This window comes from Lichenostomus cassidix, chromosome 2 (assembly GCF_008360975.1).
Source record: "Lichenostomus cassidix isolate B80296 chromosome 2, HeHo_3.0, whole genome shotgun sequence".
In the NCBI taxonomy this organism is placed as follows: Eukaryota; Metazoa; Chordata; class Aves; order Passeriformes; family Meliphagidae; genus Lichenostomus; species Lichenostomus cassidix.
In genome coordinates this window covers 148,052,461-148,068,127 of record NC_139482.1, presented here as the reverse complement: position 1 = coordinate 148,068,127, position 15,667 = coordinate 148,052,461, and the positions used below count along the sequence as shown (strand labels likewise).

The window sequence follows — 15,667 nt, the reverse complement described above, 5'->3', positions numbered from 1 at the left end:
GCAATGCATATTAAAGGCCAAACACTTTCCCTCTCGATTTTTTCATGGCAGCTTTTACATCACTCTCTTTATGAAAAAACAACATATATAAACAAAATTACCTTTATTATATAAGAAACAATCTTCTCTAAGCTGGTGAACTGCTTATATATGAAAAGGTTGTTAATTTTTAAATGTACACATAACAAGGCTGTTGAAGAAGATTAATCCAGGCTTGGATCCAACCAGAATACCCATCATATCTTCCATGTAAAACACTCAGCTTCCAAGTGACCTCTGCGTATCTCCAGATAAAAAATGCTTTAAGAAGAACCACAAAAAGGCAGCAAAGACTGAGTATACTTTAGAGGGATAGTTTGATGGGGCTAAAAATGCTTGGCATCTTTACCATGGATGTGGACTGTGGGGTGAAAGAGCTCAGCAAGGCTGTGGATGCCACTGGGGGTGAAGGCTGAAGGGCAGAGCGGTCATGAGAGAAAGCTAAGGAGAATCCAAGTGCCACCCACCTGAGGAGGATGTCATCAAGAGGAGCAGCACAAACTCTTCTCAGAGGCACATAGTGGGAGCACAAGAGGCAACAGTTGAAAGTTGCAGCAAGGGATTGATTTCTGATTGAATACAAGGGAAAAGGTTTTCACCATGAGAATGATTAAGTGCTTCAGCAGGTTCTCCAAGGTGCCAGTGTGACCTCCTTCTTTAGAAATTTTTGAAACTTGCCTGGGTGAAAAGCAGGGCAACCGGATCTAAGTTTGAAGTTATTGTGCTTTGAGCAAAGAGTTGGGCTAGAGACCTCCAAAGGTCCGATCTAAACAACATTTGTCTTTGATTCTATATTTAATGAAGCCCATATTGCTTTATTTGCATCCTAGATTCCTGAGAGATTTAACTGTCCAGCAGAGAGAGAACAAAGCTCAACCATTTGCATGGCTAAACATATCGTCTACTTTTAGGTGTACTGCTATAGCACTATAAAAGGAGTGTATTCAAATATTGCCTGACATATCAAATATAGTAATTAGGCACATGCTGCTGTGTCAGGTATGACTGAAACTGGACAGAACATAACCTCATAAATAATTAACTCCTGTTTAATCATGTGGCAACTCCTACCACGAGAGTAGGCCAAGGAGGATTCTGCACAACTGACTATATAGAGAAAAGGGCACTTGTACAAACACCACCCAATGGTCTGTGCTTGTTTTCCATGTTGCACTTCTTCTAATGTAAAAAAAAAAAACCAAAAACAAAAACAAACAATAAATTTTGAGTAGGAAACTTAACTGACAGTGAGTCCCCCACTGCCTTGTTTTCTGTTGTTCTTGTTTATTCCTTCATAACGGCTGTTTCAGTTTTCTGTAGGGCACCCAGTTAGTTGAAGAGCACCTACTAGGGTGAATTATTCATCAAAGGTATTTTAAGACATAATTTTAGAGCAATTTAGGCTTTCTTTTTTGGCACAGCTGAATCTAATGTTGTTTTCCTTAATTTATTGTTCTTAGGTGTTTGGAGATTTTTTGGAGTTGATTCACCTCTAATCTTATATAAGAAAAACACACCAAAATAAAATATTTCTATATGGGGAAGTAACATAACCTGACATAAATGAAATTACTGAAAGTTCTAAAAGTGGGTTCATATTACACAAAGATTAACCTTATATCAAAATTTCAAGTGTCAAAGCAAACCATTTATGACCTCTGACCTTCCTAGTACAAGATGATTCTCCTGAAGGGTGGCTCTTAGTTTTCTGTGTTTGCAGAGCACACACAATACCAGGAGCCCAGCTTGGTTAGCTGCCAAGTTATCATATGTTACAGTAGTGTTCATGGTGACCGTGAAAAAAAGAGTTCTTCTATTTTACCAAGAGTTGTTGTGAGGGCAAAGGCAATTACTGGAGTGGAAAAGGACTTTGTCATATGATTTGGGAAAGCTTCCTCCTAAGAAAAGCAGTGACTCAGAAAACACTGCTCACATGTTTGGTAATATTGTCACCAATGTTGTTCACCTACTGAGAGTAAAATGATGTAATATAAAAACATATAGAATTATAGCTTGTATTAAGTAAATTTGTATGAAAAACTAAAACCAGATATAGCCCAAGCTAGAGTTAGGAATAAATTTATCAGTACTTCTACAGAGAATGGTACTTACTGTTAAGTTCTGGCTAAAAAAAACCGGATTGTTTTTAGTTCTCACATTATGCAGTCTGAAGGCATAAACAACAACGTTTTCTTATTAGTTCTGTTCCCGACTACATTTTTCTTTTGGCAAGTTCACTTGCTGCATCTTTTCTAAAATTAAGCCTTCACCCCTCTTTCTTTTTTTTTCTTCAGGATCAATCCCACACAACTCATTATCGCGTTGCAACCTGAGACTGGAAATGCCTGAGGGCGGGAGGCGTTTCTCCGAGTGGAGCACAGTCATCCTGCAGAGCAGGGCAGCGGTCCAATGCTGCGGAAACAGCACAACAATAACCAACCGCTTTCTGCTATCTCTGGTAAAGTTCTCCATTGTTTTAAGGAAAGCTGTTTTACGTCTATCAGCAGATTGCGTTTTGGCCCCTACACCAAACATGGCTGGAAGGGACGTTAATATAAATTGTGAAATATATCATTCTGCATTGTCCATATTGCACCAAAGGAGAGGTGATTTTTAAAGCATGTTAGGAATGTGCGGTTTGGCACAGCCATGTGAGGCATTCCCTTTCAGGCCTTTCTTCAGGCAAGTTGCTCATAGGTCAAAAAGCCAATCATACACTGATAGAATCCATGTGTCTTTGATGACAACAGTGCATGCTGCTCATAAAAGCTGTTTCAACAAAATTTCTGGTGACTTTCCTGTCCTTCCCTGGCTGTAGTTACAAGAAAGCAGCATTGTTTGATTGAGAAAGCACATTAATGGAGTTAATAAATGAATCATTGAACAGATTTTCCTGAAAAGTCTCTTCTTCAATTCGTATTTCCCTGGGTTTTCTCCCAGATTTAACAAGATTTTCATGGAAGCTTTCTAACAGAGATTTGCTGCCAATATATTACAGCACACCACTAGAGAGCTGACTGACTTGAACAAGATACAATCACCTCTTCATAATGACATGCATGGTTACCCCTGCAAATCATGCAATTATGATAAAGATTTCAAAGGAAAGAAGGTAATTTATTTATGCACTGTCCAGAAACATTCAGTCTCTTATGGAGCAAAATCTGAATCTCAATATGGAAGTCTTTAGAGTAACTAAGAACACCAATCAGCTAACCAGGAAGGAATCAAAGATGATATTATTAAGGCAGTGCCAAGGAAAGTGCTACAGGGCACTGTGCTGCAGCATATAGTTACAACATGCTATAAAAGCTGCATTTATTTCAATATTAACATCTTTGAAAAGCCGCAAATTTTGTTTGGGAGACAGCAACCCTCGACTTTCCAAGTGATCTGGGCCTTTCTAATTCTTGTCAAATTACAACAGCCAAGCCTTCTGTTTTTCAGCACAGCCAAAAAGCGAACTTTAAATATAAACAGCACTACAGCTTTGGCACTAAGCAGAATTTGTAATTCAGCACTAAGCCAACTATTGAATTTATTTTTCCTAGCACCTAAATACCCCATGAGGGCTTGTAACACCACTGATGCTCAATGCCCTACAGCCCCATGGCATAGTTTTTTCTCTGAAGAGCTTACAGAACCCACAGCCAAGCAACATGGGCTTGTTTTGTCTTAATTCTCTGAGTACAGATGGTGTTCAGTTCTGCTAAGTTAAAATAAATATAAGAATTTAAATATAACAGCCACATGCTCCAGACAAGTGATTGCATAAATATGCAAAGTCTGTGGCCGTGCTTTCATATTAATTTTAACTGCATCTCACTTACATCATCAGGCAAGGATTTCTACTTATTATCTTTCACTACCTGTCTCATTTCAGACAGCAAAGCCAATTCCAATCCACTCCAACTCTATGGTAACAGAACATTCATGGCTACCTCTGTAGTCAATAGCAGAGCTCTGAAAAGCTGTGCTTGCCCCTCCAGCGGCCAGCAAGGAAAAGGAGAAAGTGCATGAGATGAAGATTCAAAGGTTGCCAGTGCATAACCAACAGCTACTGGCTTCTGCTTTCGCATTCTGGTCAAGGTAGAAAGAGCATGCCCAGCTCTTCACAGCTTTCCCATGAGATTTCTAGCTCAGGTCATCTCATTCATGCTGTTTCCTGTACCAGGGAGAGCTTAGTCTCAGCCAGGCATCTGCTCTCACTCCTTAGGATGACAGGGGTCAGATTGCCTGGGATCACAGTAACCCTGAACTATGCATACCTGAAAAATAGGGGCTTTTAAAGGATCCTCTGCTTTCATCGCTCAACATTCGTTAAGGTTGTTTTCACCCTGTGGCTAAAGCACCACTGAACAGCATAATGGAAATGCCCAGTGAATAATTTTTTTCCTTTTGTCATGTACAAGACCTTTTCTGATTTGCCACAGGGGAACATGCAAGGTTTCTGTAAAAGCAAAGGGTCAGGATGGAGGCTGAGGTCATCAGGTTTTCCTGTTGTACAGAGTTTACAGACTGCCTGACCCTTACCTTTGGAAGTGGATCTCACAATGGTTCCTACAGAAGTCATTAGAACTTGTACTCCAGTGGTACCTGAAGCCATCAGGATCCAGATTTCGTTAAATGCAGTAAAAACTCGAAGTCTTTCCCCTAGGGAACGTTTTCTCTCCATCTTTCTTCACCCGCAGTGCATACTCTGCCCCGAGGCAGAATGGAAGCAGTTAGTGGTAGCTGTAACACTACTGCTGTCACGTGAACACTTCCCACTGCAAACTGTGGGGATGCCAATACTGATTTCTCTTCACATTTACCATTTCTTGACATTCAGCCACCCTCAGTAATGGTTAGGTCTGAATTGCAAATTAGTCTTCAGCCTCCCCTCCTGCAAATCATTTACCCATCCAGTTTTGATTCCTTCTAATTGATAAAGAGAGGTGAAATTCCCATTTCTGGGCATCCTATCTAACTTCAGTGTTAGATAGGATGCCCAGAAATGCATCCTATCTTGCTTTGAGCAGGGGATTAGGCTAGAGACCTCCAGAGTTCCCTTCCAACTTGAGTTTTTCTTTGATCCTACATTTTATAAGAGATGGTGTATTGGGTGTCCATATCCATGCTGTCATCAGAGGAGCTGCAGGGGTGATCTATGTGAGAAGAAGCCAAGGACTCCCCTGTGTTCTTGAAGAGCTACAGCCCATGGGAAGGACCCAGCCTGGAGGAGTTGGTGAAGGACTCTAGCCTGTTAAAGGGACTCCACACTGCAACAGGGGAAGACTGGGAGGAGGAAGGAGCAGCAGAGAGGAAGTGTCATGAACTGACCACAACCCCTATTCCCCATCCCCCAGCACTGAACAAGGAGGGCAGGGGTAGAAGAGTTGGGAAGGAAGAAGTGGAGTTGAGCCTGGGAAGTAGGAGAGTGTGGTAGAAAGGTGTTTTTAGCTAAATCTTTTCTTCTCACTGTCCTGCTTTATTTTTAATTGCCAATAAATTAAAAGTTTTCCCCAAGTCTGTTTTGCCCATGATGGTTACTGCTAAGGGATCTGTCTGTCTTTATCTTGACCTGTGAGCTTTTCCATCTCATTCCTACCCCCATCCCATTGAGGAGGGGCAGGGAGAGCAGCTGGGTGGGGTCTGTTAGACAGCCAAGGTCAAATCCACCTCTGCAGGTACTGAAACAATAAAACTTCCAGCTGTCAATTTAAGTTCTTTCAGTTGTCAGTTTAAGTTCTTTGCTTTCATTGCTGTTCTTTTAGGTGAATAAAAACAAGCTTGATACATTAATGTAACACAGATGATTTCTCAACAGGGTTAAGAAAAACAAGAACCCAGTAGCAAGGCAGTACTAAACGATGGCAGAGTTACTGCAAACTGAAGGACTGATTGGTTTCACACCCAAAGGTGAGCAGGAGTCATTGCTATCTCCCTTCCTCCACTGCAGCTTTTTTATTTTTAAGTTTTAACCCTCTGCTCTCACTAGTATCCACCTTTCTCCAAAAGGAGGAAAAAAATTACTTCTGGTAGCCCTGAAGATGGAAGGAATAAGAAAAGTACAAGCATGGGAAAAGGCTGCACACATTTACTGCTGACTACTGTGCAGTGTTTATCCTGCATGTGTTGATGAAATGTGCCTTGAATGTTTCAAACTGGACACTTGCAGATTAAACAGAAGCAAATCTCCCAAAGCTCAGCAACTGCAGAACATTTTGAGGCCCAATGACAGCTATGGAATTAACAATGCCAAGTGAAGTATGTCACAGTAGATTTGCAATTAGCTATTAGGAAGAAATCCTTTAGTGTGAGGCTGGTAAGGCGCTGGCACAGGTTGCCTAGAGAAGCTGTGGATGCGCCATCCCTGGAAGTGTTCAAGGTCAGGTTGGATGGAGCTTGGAGCAACCTGGGATAGTGGAAGTTGTCCCTGCCCATGGCAAGGGTTGGGATGAGATGATCTTTAAAGTCCCTTTCAACCCAAACCATTCCATAATTCTATGAAGATTCTGTCATTTTCTTGGGAAAGAGAGGGGAAATGCTGTAAAACTGCTGATGTATTTAATGTGACAGATATGACAGCTGTTTGTGGCACACTGTAAACATACAGGCTCTTATTAGAGGGAGCCCACCTTTGTAAGGGTGTGCAAACATCCTGGATGCTAATCATGGAACTGTAAACAAAGGTGTAAAGTCCACTTTTGACTGGTGGTGTGGGCCAATGTGGTATAAAAGACAGTTGTTCCACAGCATTTGAATTTCTGAGCACCACTGCCACTGTTTTTTTATGTTAGCAGACCAAAGCAAGTCTTCCCTCCAGCCTGTCATGCTTCAGGCCTGTATATACTGCTTACACCCAGCAGGATATAAAAAAGATTGGTAGGTTTTGAAAGTGTATTCCCTGCTTGTAACAACTGTGGAGCACCTTAGACCAGCATTCAAACTGACAGTGAGATGAGAGCACCACAGAGAACAGAAGGAGCTTAGACTGGATTTCAGCTTAGATACTTCAATGGTACCTAAAGATTGATGTGATAAACCTCAGATTAATTGTTCTAATAAGGGTACAGAGACACAAGAATAACTAATAAATACATATGGGAAAGTTGCAAGTTTTGCAAGAAACATTTGCATGTCTGCATCTTTCCAGCTACAACTGATGAGGAAAAAATTCCACGCTCAAAGTCATCTGCACATTCAGTGCTTAGTCTGTCATTGGAATGACTAAGAAGATGGTTATGGAGGGTTTTTTCACCTTTTTGTTTTGACTGCTAACAATTACTAAGACAGGCAAATAACTCTGCCTGAAAGGTTAGGTCAAAGTTTATAGTTCAGATGAACAAAAACTTACAACCTGGATTTTCCTTCCCTTCCAACCCAGTGATGATGAAAAGTATCAGCAGCATTTTCTGTATGATGCCCACTACTAATGCTGTTATTTGGTTCCTCTGGTTTAGAAGTAAAATCATTGTATCTGCACCTCTCTTCACCACGACTCATGTCTGTAAGATCACATGGGAAAAATCAGTGTGCAGCTTTCATCTCTGTCAGGAAAAACAGTGTTGGTTACCATCATGCCTTGACATTCAGGACCTGAGCTGCTTTCTTCTTTGTTTCACCTCTGCGCAGAAAAAGCAGGTACAGTAGCTCCACAGGATTTATTTTTTTAGCTTATTTACCTTGCTCCATCTGTTCAAAGCAAACAAACACTGTGAACAAAGATGGTAAGAGGCTGAACTAGATGTACCAAGGTAATTACCTCTGTTACATTTTATTCAACTAATGCACTCCAAATTTAATAAACAAGGAGTTCTTTCAGGCACAGATGAAGAGCATACTTTCTTCTTTTATTTTCTCTTTGCAGTGTAAGCACATCCTAAATAGAGGCCAGGAATTTCAAAAGTATGTACTAATTTTGACTATGTTTTATATATTGAGTTTGAAGTACCTTAATAGAAATTTTCAGAAAGGCTGCCTCTGTGACTGTGGTTATAATCTATATAATTTGGATATGCATGGCCATCATGGCTTCTTGGCACCTGAAGGCCTCTCTGAGGAAACTTCAGGGAAAATAATTTACCCTTTCTCTAAAAAAACAGAAATCAGATAAAATGTGGGTGAACTGTGGATTTCCCATCCCTTCTCTTCCGCTGCTGATAACAGAGGAGAAAAAGCTATAATTATTTGTTCCTGCCGGTGTGTGAAATCAAAGTCCTGCTTTCTCCGAAGGACCTACTTGGAGTGAGTTGTTTCCCGTAACTGAGCTCTCAGGGTTTCCCCCGCCACAAAGTACTCCTTTTATCTTCCTTTTTATGTGCAGTGCCTTCCAGCTGAGAAAATCCCAGGTCCTTTTGTCCACAGCCACTTAACTCTTGGTAGGCCTAGTCTCAGATTCCCCTGGAAAACTGCCTATTTGATTTTCACTTAGACTCAGCAATCATGTTTTAGGTTTCACAGAGATGTAAAAAAAAATTGGCGATAAAATACACCAACACGTGTCCATAGCCACAGGGTGAGCTCCTGTCTGAGCTTGCCTAAAACTAGAGCTCAGGACTTGTTAAATTAATTTAACGTCAGCCTACACAGATCATCTAACCCACCACCTCCCTTCAAGGACAAGGAAATACTTCCCATGTCAGAAACTCCCATTTTGGTATAGGGTGATCAGACACATAATTGTCTGGAAGAGGAAGAATGCTTTTCTTCTATGGGCTCCAACTCTGAAGGTCATGAGGAGAAGGCAGAAGTCATTTCAATTGGTAATGACAGAAAATATTCATTCAAATACATTCAGTGTGTCAAGTGGCACTTTAAAAATCCTTTGAGGGCAGGATGGACACAGCTGCAGGCGACTGCTTCAGTCTAGGCAGGAATAGGGCACAGAGGGGTCACATTTGCTCAGGCCTGAATTATCTCACACAAATCACATTAGAAAGATTTTTTCTAAAGGCTTCTTGAAAGGGATCAGATTTGACAACCTCAAATTCAAGTCTTTAAACTAGGACAGAGAAAATCTCCTAAGTTTAAAAAATAGTAATAGAAAAATCTTTGCAGTAATTCAAAAGAATACAAAACCTGGAAGATCTGCTTTCTGGGAAATGTATTCAAGCTGCTGTTGCATGTCACAAATAACTGTAACTTCATACAAAGCCTTTTTCAGAGAGGTTCTCCCAGTTGTCTTCACTGCAGACAGCAGACGAAGAGTGTTCAGGGTCAGTGGGCCATGTCAGGAATTGCCTCTGAGGAGCTTTGTGAGATTAAAAGTTGGAGTTCTTTGACAGCTATTTTCTGTTCCAAATAATAGTTTCCAAATCAAATTTTATAGGGGTTTAGCTATGATGCTTCCTTCATTGCAGTTCCCCCCTTGTGCTGAGGTAGGCTTACTGCTTTGACAGGAACATTCTGGCTCTGAGTCTTGCTGTGTATTTTAGTTCTTCCATGCCAACACACATAAGTAGTTCTCTCAACCCCAGTGAGATGTCTTCTACTTCCTGAAATCAACATACACTGTATTGAAGTCAGAGCAGCCACTACCAGTATTTCAGCCACTGAAAATGAAAATAAAACCCAATCTGATACAGCAGAGGCTGCAATTGCTAAAAAATCCCTTTTGCAATTTTCATCTTAATGATCTCCTTTGCTGATATCAAAAGGTTATGGCCTAGCAGCTTCCAATTTCTGCACTCGCTGCCTGTCTAAAATCATTCTGCCTTTTTAAAAAATGATTCTAAGACTTTTCCCTGGACTGATTCATTTAACAATACTCTTCAATGGTATTTAAACACACTTAGACATGGTCATGAATTAACCTTCATAACCTCCATTATGAATTCATGGGTATCAAACTTACTACACAAATTAGTTACTGTTAGATGTTCAAACAATCAATTTCACGCTTTCTCTCATGCTTTGGGCTTACAAAAATATTTACAGAGCTCTCTCATTAGCTTTTCTCAAATCCTTCATTAAAATTTCTTTTGCAACAATAGAGAAGCCTTGGCAACAGCTCATACCCTGTGCTGGCTGCCTATCACACTCATCAGGATTGCCTCACCGTTGCCTTAAATTCCCCTCCGTGACTGTACCCATCTGCTGTTTCATGTCTTACACCTCAAAAGCAATTTGGGGCAGGATTAGCTTTTCCCTTCAGATTTTTATTGCTTCAGTCACAATGGGATCATTTTCTGTGACAGAAATTCCAGCATGCAACATGCACAGTAGTGAACAAATGGAGAGACAGATAGGGAAAGGCAAAATGACTTGCTTAAAATATCCTGTGAAAGCTGGGAGTCAAGGCTCTATTCATCTTTCTGTGTTTGCATCCTTTTTCTCACAGCTGTCATCCTTCTCATTACAGAGGAAGTCCAGGCATTCTACCAAGGATGAAAAATCAAATTAAGAAAAAAAAAACCCAGGAAGATTACAATGGATAATTCTAGGGAAAGGGAAGAGTTACTCATCCAATTCTCCGAGAGCTCATAAATCTGAGCAAAGCTCATCTAAAACGTGTCATGGGTGCCTTTAACCACTAGGAGCCGTATTCAGACCATCTGCTGCCTGTAACGGATCTGGCAAATTTTAGCATTTAGGTCAGGGGAATCGAATCACAGAATAGTTTAGATTGGAAAAGACCTTCAAGATCATTGAATCCAATCAGTTAAGATCTTCCACGATCCAGGGCTGTCAGATCCTGGAATAACCTACACCTCATCCATCCTTGTGTTTGGGATTGCCCAGGAAGGCTCAACATGTCCCAGCCTGACCCGAGTCTAGAGTTTATGCTCTACCAGTCTAGCTTTCTTCACTGTCCCAATGCAATCCCAGCACACCCAGCAAATTCTGTCCAGCACAGCCAGCATTTGCAGAGCTAGGGTGGAGGGGAAGTGGTTCTACTGAATCTTATACAAAAACTTTTGGCAATATTTTTAAAGAAGGTTGTAGGTATTTCCAAATCTGGAGGGGTTTGTAGCTACAACTCTTCTCAGGATGTCACTTCAGCTAAATGGCCAGTTCCATTTCCACCCATCCTCTTTTCACAGTACTCTGGAGTGGTGGCAAACATGGTTTGCCTGGGATTGTTAATTGCTGTGAGTTAATATACACTTTTTTGCCTTCAGTTTTCCTGAAAACCTGATGACATTTGGCATTTGATTATTTTCAATACTTGTTCTTGCAAAGCTTGTAATGTCCCTCTTGGGGGATTTTGCACTCCTGTGATATTCACCATTTCAAAGCTCAGATATTCCAAATGACTTTTGAAAAGTATGCCAGGTCACCTGCAGAATGACTGGAATCTCTCTATCCACTGCGTGGTTACCAAACAGGCTTGAAAATATGAGCAGCTTAATGAATAAAAATCCTGGTCTCTGCCACTTTCCTCAATCAAATTCTGTCCAATCTGACCATTTTGCACACACACAAGTCTGCAGGACAATTCACAAGCTAGTACAGCATTCAAAATCTCAGAAAATTATTTAGAAGCCAAAACTTTTGTTGACTTTTTCACTATCCAAGGAAGACAATATTATACAATTTTTTAGATAGTCTGGGCATATCATAGCAACTTCCACAGCCTCACTATGCTGGACACCTCCCTGGAAGCTGAAACCCATCATCTCATATTTCCCAGCCTACTACAAATGTGAATGAGGAGCACTCATTACTTGACACTTTGAAAGATGTTTAATTTCAGTGTGATGCAACAGAATTGCAGAGCTGTGCAATTCACACATAAAGAAGCAACACTCAATGAACACCTGAATCACCTACAAATGAAATTTGGCCCCATGAGGTTTAGAGTTCAACGAAGCACCCCTTGACACAATTACAGGTATGAGAAGCAGCAGCACTGAAGGCATCCTTGGTAAAGTGTGTGGCAAGACAGCAACCAGTGTGTGAAGTTTGGATGTGGGTTTGAAGCAAAATGCTTTACAAACCTTCAATTAAAAGGTGAAATTTGGATGTTTTATTAAGTAGTGCGTGAATTGTTTCAAAGATCAGACTGTATTTGTAGCATGTGGTATGGACTGATAACCTTTTTTAAAAGTGGGCAGTGACATGGTTGTGCACCAAATTTTTCTAAACCAGCTATGCAAAGAAGTCTTGGTAGCAACCTGTAAAACCCATACTTCCACAAGTAATTTTTGAGCATCAGCACCAGTGAATCCTGGTTTCCTGAAGATTTCTGCCCTGACTGACTTCCCAGCAAAATCATCAATGAAGGTTTTTCCCGTAATAGCAGCACCTACAAGATGTCCTTCCCACCTGTATTCTCTAATGAGGCATGAGTTTGCAGCCTTTACTAGCTATGCTTACAGGTGCTTTGTTTTTCAACCCATCTGCCTGTTTCACAAAGGTGGCATGAACTTCTGTTCAGCATTTTGCCCTTCTGTCTTATTTGACTGAAAACAGATGTAAATATTATTAGCAAGAAGAAGAAAGATGGGAAAATCCATCAGGTGCTGTGGTTCTGCAAGTCTCCACAGAAAATCAATCAGAAAATAAGGAATTTAACTGTAGCAAGCATCAGAGAAAGACTGGAAGACACAGCTGTCATTAGACAGAATGAAAATGCTCTGACAGTACAAAATAACAACTGTTTCACTCTCTGTGCAGGTTTCTTTCTAGGCAGCACAGAATATCCAAACCTTTTCCTCTGGAATCCAGCACTGAATTAATTTTTTGCTCAGCTTGCTGATGCTGTACTCAGGGAACATCTATGTCTTTATCTGAACGTCACATCACAAAGCAAGGATAGATAGGTAAATTTGCAAAATCTGTTTTTTTTATTTCTCTGCTTAGAGAAAATAAATTCTGTTGAGGGGGCACGGAGAGAAGGGCTGACAACTTTGTGGAGATAGCACAAAGCCTCCTTTGGCTGCATTCCCAGCAGAAAAACATTCTCTGTCATTATGTTAATTGTGTCACACACATCCACACCTTTTTGTGCTTTTCCAGGAGTTAAAACTGGCTGTTGCAGATCCAGCTCTGGTGGAACAAGCCTCCCTACTCTGCAGGGTTAATGTCTGCAGACAAGTGCACAATCATTTGTTTCTGCTCAGCTGCAGGGACAATGCAGACACAGTTATGTGCAAACAACTCCTCGCCTTGTAGGCAGCAAGTCACATGCCTGACATTAAGTGTAAATCATGTGCAATCTCATCTCTGGCCCCTGTCCAAATCCCTGCCTACCATATCTACCATCCCATATCTGAATGTACAGCATTAGGTAGCACTGAACACCTCAACTGAAACTCTCTATTGTTTTATTGGAGCAACAGACCATAGTTCCTTTGGTCTTTACGGCTCACTGGTGGGAACAGCCATGTTCATCCCAAACTACACACAGAAGGAAGTGCACTTAAACATTTTACTACACTATTACATCCTCTTGGCTTCTAAGAACAGTTCAGAGACTTCCTACACAGGCTTGGCAGGGCCTGGCCCTCATGGCCTGGTAGTGGTGGGTAGCAGGTGGCCTGAATTGCTCTCCTGAACTCAGGGTGCTCTGTTATTCCATCTGTCACTGATACCATAAGGTATGTCCATGCTATATATTATGCCTGCCATGGAGGGTGACCTGCCCAGCTTGTGGGTTCCTCCAGCCCTCTTATTTCTCTGTCTCCTGAGCAGAGCAGAGCACAAGAATCAGCTGAGCCAGAGGAAGAAGCAGGAGCTGAACAGCAATTAGGAACAGTTCATTGCCATCCCAGCCCACCCCACTCCACCAAGTTCTAACTCCAGAGCTCCTAAAGCCTTTGACTCTTAGCTAAAGGGCTCTGTGGCCTGGGGATAGAAGTTTGATGGTGTGATCAACCGCGCCAGATTTAATCTGTGACATGAACACAGCCAGAGTAAGCAGGTGGGTGAAGTCTTTAAAGTTACCTTTTATAATAAAGTTATAATTAAATATACAAAATTATAGCTATTTAGACCCATTCCAGGAAGTTGATGAGATCCATCTTTGAAATGCTTTGTGCTGGACAGTCCAAGTGCTGTTTGGGCACAGCCCAGATAGTGCCAGAGGCCAGCACAGCACTTCACCCAGGAAGAATTCCTTCCAGGCTCCCTTCGGAGCAGAGGTTGCTTGTACCCGTGGCTCAGCAGAACATGAGGGCAGCTGAGGGCCATCCCCTTTCTTGACAGACTCTGAGATGTGGATATTAATTTAAATATTCTGGCTAGAGGTTGTAGCACTTCAGATATGCTTTTTAACTTCAAAAAAGGCACACCTGACAGCACAAATTAGTCACAGCTAAGGAAAACCTAAGAAAATGCATTAAAATTAGAGCAAAGGCTTGGCTCCCAGGAGAGACTAGTGTTTTCATTAGCTGCAAAGTACAGATAAGATTTTGTGACTGTTTCCTATTTACATTTTGAAAGCCAGAGTTGCTGGATATTCCCTTCAACTGGGAGCTGTTCAGTTGTTTTCCATGATTTCTGCACTAATCAGTTCTCTTCTGGAAAATTCAATTCAAGTCCATGTCTGCCTCTAACGTAGAAAATCTTCAAGGATCTGAAGGAATTCTTTTTGCATCAGTCTATTTTTGTATCACAAAAACATTTTCCTGCTGCGGGGGCCTGCAACAAAGTCCTTGCTGTGAGATTGTTACCATCCAAGGTACAATAGAGAAGGAAAACTGGAGGGAAATATCCCTTTTGCAGGTTGTGGGGAAGCCTTGTGAGCCAAGCCAAACCACAGATACACAAGTGCCAGATGTGTCCACCTCTCACTGCTCATGCTGCCCTGCTGCAGCTGGAGCAGGATATTTGGCCAGGAAGGAAATCACCTCCTCACCCCTGGTGGGATTTCACTCACTATGCAGATGGCTCTGGTGTGATGAGAAAGCCCCACCACTTCCTAAGCAATTCCTCATCCCCCTCCTGTGCCATCAGCAGCTGCTACCTTGCTGCTGAGGCTGCTCACGTTTTACAGGGAGCAAAAGGCTGCTGGGCAACTCTCTCAGCCCTGCCCAGGCAGCAGGATCTGTGGGACAAGCAAGGATCTGGCTACAGTAAGGACATCATAGGGCCTTTGGTTTACAGTCCAGCTCTAGTACTCTGCCAAGAAAGGATTTTGCTGAGTTATGTTCAGGACCACTAATTAGACTGTTTGCAGATGTTGCCCAGAAAGGGATTGTGACAGAGGAAAGGAGGTGGTGGATTTGGTATTTTTATAAAAGAGAGAGGTTTGTTTTCTGACAGCTGGATTGCATTTAAATAGCTTGGCAAAACCTTACCTTAGTTTTGAAGACACACTACTACAAAGTGATTTCTGCTATAAAAAACCCACTGGGGAAATAGGTTGGGTTCTAAAAAAATATTCCGAATTATTATTCCAGCAGAGGAAGCAAGAAGAAAGGCCAGCTCAAAATTTCACATTGTCTTCCCCATGGATAATCCATCACTGTCTATCACACAGAGTGCAGGTGGATGGGAAAGGAAGAGGTGAGCTCCTGCTTGACCAGGGCACAGGAGCTCAGACTCCAAAGGTACAACAGCACATTCTTTGGTGTTATGGTAAATGGAGGCAATGCTTAGCCAGCAGTGGTGTCCCAAGAGCAGGGAATACCACAAGATTTTCGTAACAAAGACAGAATTGTAGCTGTGAAGGAACAATTGGTATAAAAGACAGATAAAT

The 15,667-nt window shown here is 41.6% G+C and overlaps 1 long non-coding RNA gene across 2 annotated transcripts in view; it reads left to right on the top strand.

Moving 5' to 3' along the window:
• Window positions 1-15,667, top strand: part of LOC146442483 (uncharacterized) — a 59,062-nt gene that overhangs the window by 6,035 nt on the left and 37,360 nt on the right. For both annotated transcript variants that reach the window (XR_014850285.1, XR_014850286.1), the window contains exons 2-3: window positions 2,334-2,497; window positions 5,849-5,940. This is a non-coding gene — a long non-coding RNA (uncharacterized LOC146442483). The remainder of the gene's footprint in view (window positions 1-2,333; window positions 2,498-5,848; window positions 5,941-15,667) is intronic.